Source organism: Cebus imitator, unplaced genomic scaffold, assembly GCF_001604975.1.
Source record: "Cebus imitator isolate Cc_AM_T3 unplaced genomic scaffold, Cebus_imitator-1.0 Scaffold1039, whole genome shotgun sequence".
Taxonomy (NCBI): Eukaryota; Metazoa; Chordata; class Mammalia; order Primates; family Cebidae; genus Cebus; species Cebus imitator.
The window spans coordinates 3,518-8,981 of NW_016108354.1; the positions used below are offsets into that span (position 1 = coordinate 3,518).

Sequence of the window (5,464 nt, forward strand, 5' to 3'; positions counted from 1 at the left end):
GCCTTGAGGAGAGCAGATGAGGGTAGGAAGTGGGGTCCCCCAGGGCTTTAACCAGAGGAGGCACAGGAACTGGTTGCCGGCTACAGTGAAGGGAGCAGGGCCCTGAGGTCAGGAGCTTGGTCAAGTCACTCCCTCCATGGGCCTCAATGTCCTCATCTGTAAGAAGAAGGGAAGGGGAAGCCAAATGCAAGGTCCCTCCTAGCTCTGGTTTCATGAGTCTGAGCACCCCAGGGAAATGGGGTTGGCAGTCTGATGTCTGATGTGTGAAGCCATGGGGTCCAGGGAGGGGCACCGAGTTAGAAGCAGGGGGTGGAGGGGCTGGCTGTCTTGGTCAGACACAGCTGAAGCAGAGGCTGTGACGTGGGGCCCCAGAACCTCCACTCCTGAGCTGCCAACCCAGGATCTGGGTTTCCTCCTTGGGGGGGGGGCACAGGGAACAAGTCACCAGTCCTTTGTACAGGGGAGTCCTTCAGCTATGTGCAGAAGGTTCTCCTCTGCTCCTTCCTCCGTCTGGGTGCTTGGCCTCTCCAGCCACCAGTCGGATGTGAGACTGTCCCAGACCCTGGGAAAGGTCATTGCTGTACACTGACCTTCCAGATGGGAGATGAGCTCCCGGCCCTTGAGAGTCCAAGGGCTGGTGGAGTGAAACCTGCCCATGGTGGAAGGGGGCACCACTGTCCCAGGGGAGTCCCCAGGGGCTCTGGTCACTGGGCTTGCTGCTGATATACTCAGTCCTACAGCACTCACTGACACCAGTGTCTACCAACATCAACCTTTACCAACATCAGCATTTACTGACACAGACATCTACTGACACTAACATCTACCTACACCGATGTTTACTGACATGACATCTACTGACACCAGCATCTACTCACACTAACATCTACCTACCCACAGCAGCATCCACCTACACTAATATGTATCTACACCAGCATCTACCTACACCAACATGTACCCACACTAGCATCTACCCACACCAACATCTACCCATACTGGCATCATCTACCCACACCAGCATCTGCCTATGCTAACATCTATCTACCCACACCAGCATCTACCTACACTAACAACTATCTACACACACCAGCATCTACCTAAACCAGCATCTACCCACACCAGCATCTACCCACAGAAACATCTATCTACTCGCACTAGCATCTACCCACACTAACATCTACCCATACTGGCATCAACCCACATGACCATCTACCCACACCGGCATCTACCTACACTAACATCTACCCACACCGGCATCTGCCTACACTAACATGTACCCACACCAGCATCTACCTACACTAACATCTATCTACCCACAGCAGCATCTACCTACATTAACATCTACTCACACCAGCATGTAACTACACCAGCATCTACCCACACCAGGATCTGCCTACACCAGCATCTGCCCACACAAACATCTATCTGCCCACACTAACATCTATCTACCCACACTAACATCTCTCTACCCACACGAGCATCTACCCACACTAACATCTATCTACCCACACGAGCATCTACCCACACCAGCATCTGCCCACACCACCATCTACCCACACCAACGTCTACCCACACTGGCATCTACCCACGCTAACATCTACCCGCACAGGCATCTACCCACACTAACATCTACCCACACTCAAATCTACCTACACCAGCATCTACCTGCACTAACATCTACCCACACCAGCATCTACCTACACTGACGTTTACTGACACATCTACTGACTCCAGCATCTACCCACACTGTTGTTTACTGACACCAACATTTACCAGCACCAACATTCACTGACACTGACATGTGATGGAGGCTGGCTCGGGGTGGGGCCTTGCAGATGCCGCAGAGACCAGACAGATGTATGGGTCATGGACTGTTGCTTCCTCTCCAGCCTCATGTACTGGACAGGCTGGGGGGAGAACCCTAAAATTGAGTGTGCCAACCTGGATGGGCAGGAGCAGTGCATGCTAGTCAGTGTCTCACTTGGGTGGCCCAACGGCCTGGCCCTGGATCTGCAGGAGGGGAAGCTCTACTGGGGAGACACCAAGATGGACAAGATTGAGGTGAGGCTGCTGGGGAGGTGCTGTGGTTCAGAGGCTGTTTGATCCAGGTGGTCTGGTCCTGCTCAGCTGTTCCTGAGCTCCTGAGAGGCCAGGCCCAGCCACACCTGCAGCCTCACATATGTGTTGCCGAGACACCGATGGGTGCCTGTGCTCTGCTATTTGGCCATACTGAATACTTGAAGAGATAGTTATAACACTTTCTGACAAAAACGTCTCAAGAGGGTAGTGCTACACAACATCTGTGATTATGTAAGATGTTATGGGTCAGGCGTGTGGGGTCACAGCTACTTGGAGATTGAGGTGGGAGTATTGTTGGAGCCCAAGAGTCTGAGGCCAACCCTGGTCAAAGGGTGCACTGGAATTCTCTGCACTGCTTTTGCCACATACTGTAAGCCTTAAACTATTTTAAAATACAAAATTAAGTGAAAAAAATAACATATTCCCTGCCCCACTTAAAACAGAAAACATGGACGTTGTTGAAGCCAGAGGCAGCACTGGCCTGAGTTTGGTGATTAATTCCCAAGCAGTTGAAGACAGCTTTGTTTTCCCTTGGATATTTCTTCTTCCTATGCTGGGTGCAGCCTTGCCCTGTCACTGTGGTTGGGTTTCAGTGGCCTCGTCCCGTGGGTACAGCCTCACCCTGCTGCTTTGGTTGGGTTTCAGTGAATGCATCCCATGGGTTCAGCCTTGCCCTACCACCGTGGTTAGCTTTCAGTGGTCTTGTCCCATGGGTGAAGACTTGCCCTACCGCTGTGGTCAGATTTGAGTGAATTCGTCCTGAGAGTGCAGCCTTGTCCTGCCACTATGGTCAGTTTCAGTGACCTCGTTTTGTGTGCATAGCCTCATCCTGCCACTGTGATCAGGTTTCAGTGACTTCATCCCACAGGTGCAGCCTTGCCCTTCTGCTGTGGTTGGATTTCAGCGAATTCGTCCCATGGGTGCAGCCTCACCCTACCGTTGTGCTTGGGTTTCATTGGCCTCATCCCATGGGTGCAGCCTCGCCCTGCCACTGTGGTCAGATTTCAGTGGCCTCATCCTGTGGGTGCAGCCTTGCCCTACCGCTGTGCTTGGGCTTCATTGGCCTCGTCCCATGGTGCAGCCTCGCCCTGCCACTGTGGTCGGGTTTCAGTGGCCTCATCCTGTGGGTGCAGCCTCATCCTGCCGCTGTGGTCGGGTTTCAGTGGACTTGTCCTGTGGGTGTAGCCTCGTCCTGCCACTGTGGTCGGGTTTCAGTGGCCTCGTCCCGCAGGTGTAGGTTTGCCCTGCCACTGTGGTCGGGTTTCGGTGGCCTCATCCCGTGGTGCAGCCTCATCCTGCCACTGTGGTTGGGTTTCAGTGGCCTCGTCCTGTGTGGGTGCTTTGGCAGCTTGCTTTTTGCTCACCCAAGGAGGCTCTTGAGCATTTTTTGAGGTGCTCTCAGTGCCAGTGATATGTTAGTTACACGTGTCCCCATCACATACTGTCGCCTATCGAGGTGACATTGGTGCCTCTTCTTGGGGCGGACACCTCCCTTTGTTTCTAGCAACTTCTGAAGGATCTTCCTGAGCCACATCAGTCTTTGTTGACATCACCGTCATCACCTTTGCTCCCCTTGTGGCCCCCAGGGATGGCTCAAATGGCAGCTTGCAGGGGAGGGTGGGATGGAGAACACGAGTGTGTTTCTGTGTTGCAGGAATTCAGACCCTGCTTCTGAGCCGGAGGAGCCTCTGCATCTTCAGGGTGGGGAACACTGGGGTGGGGGAGGCTGAGTGGCTGCCCCTCCCATGAAAACCCTAGAAGCTGCAGGTGCGGTCATTTCCTGTTGGCGTTTCTTGTAAATGTTTTGTTTTTGGCAAGGCCCATGTTTCTGGCCACCTAGGACAGTTTGCCTTCATGCATACACCCTACCCGTGGGAGCAGGTCAGGGAGCCGTGTATCTGTGGCACACCAGGCCTGACAGGTGGTGTTCTGTGTACTGTCAAAGCAGTGGTTTTCTTGAGACAGGGTCTCCCTCAGTTGCCCAGACTAGAGAGCAGCGGCACGACCACAGCTCACTGCAGCCACAAACTCCCTGGGCTCAGGTGATCCTTCTGCCTCAGCCTCTGAGTAGCTGGGACTAGAGACACACACCACCATACCCAGTTAGTTTTTGTGTATTTTTTTTTATAGAGATGGGGTTTCATCATGGTGCCAAGCTGATCTCGAACTCATGAGGCACAAGCCACCCACCTGCCTCGGCCTCCCAAAGTGCTGGGATGACAGGCATGAGCCACCACACCCAGCCCAATGATTTTCTTTATTGTGGTAAAATAAATATAGCACAAAATTGATGATTTTTATCATTTTAAAGTGAACAATTCAGGCTGGGCCCAGTAGCTCACGCCTGTAATCCCAGCACTATGGGTGGCTGAGGCGGGTAGATCACTTGAGGTCAGGAGTTCGAGACCAGCCTGGCCAACGTGTTGAAAACCCATCTCTACCAAAAATACAAAAATTTGCCAGGTGTGGTGGCAGGCACCTGTAATCTCAGCTACTCAGGAGACTGAGGCAGGAGAATCACTTGAACCCGGGAAGTGGAAGTTGCAGTGAGCCTAGATCATGCTGCTGCCCTCCAGCCTAGGCTACAGAGGGAAGACCCTGTCTCAAGAAAAAAGAAAACATCATTTGTCCAGCACCCCTGGAGAACCATGATACCTGGCATTTTACGGTACCCGGCAAGGTGCAGGTGAAGCTGAGGCTCCTGGGTGTTGAACCCGTCTTGTGTGGGGCAACTCAGGCCCCACGGTTGGCTCTCGTTGGCATGGCCCTGACCCATCCAGACCTGCATCTCTGCCATCCTGCAGGTGATCAATGTTGGTGGGACAAAGAGGCGGACCCTGCTGGACGACATGCTCCCATACATTTTCGGGTTCACACTGCTGGGAGACTTCATCTACTGCACTGACTGGCATTGCCGCAGCATTGTGCAGGTGCACAAGGTCAAGGCCAGCTTGGACATCATCATTGACCAGCTACCCGACCTGATGGGGCTCAAAGCCCGCAAATGTGGCCAAGATAATCGGTGAGTTTGGGGGGCCCCAAGCTGTGGTTCAGCTGTGCAGACTTGCTTGAGGAGGAAGTGACAGGTCCCAACCTGAGCATAAGTGTTGAGCCCTGGGGAAGGGTCGGAGAGGAAACGTGACAGTCTCTGGTTAAGGACAGATGGGAAGAGACCAAGGGTGCTGATTAGGGAGTGGTTGTGTATCAGAAATTTTGGTTACAATGGTTAGAAAGTGGCTTACATGGCCAGGCAAGGTGGCTCACATCTGTCATCCCCGCACTTTGGGAGGTTGAGGCAGTAGGATCACTTGAGCCCAGGAATTTGAGTGTCTCCCCTGGGCAACATAGACCTTATCTCTACCAAAAAACAACAACAACAAAAAAA

At 53.0% G+C, this 5,464-nt stretch overlaps 1 pseudogene; it reads left to right on the forward strand.

Annotated features, from left to right (window-relative positions):
- The window catches only part of LOC108298684, a 20,777-nt pseudogene that overhangs the window by 2,008 nt on the left and 13,305 nt on the right, over positions 1-5,464 (forward strand).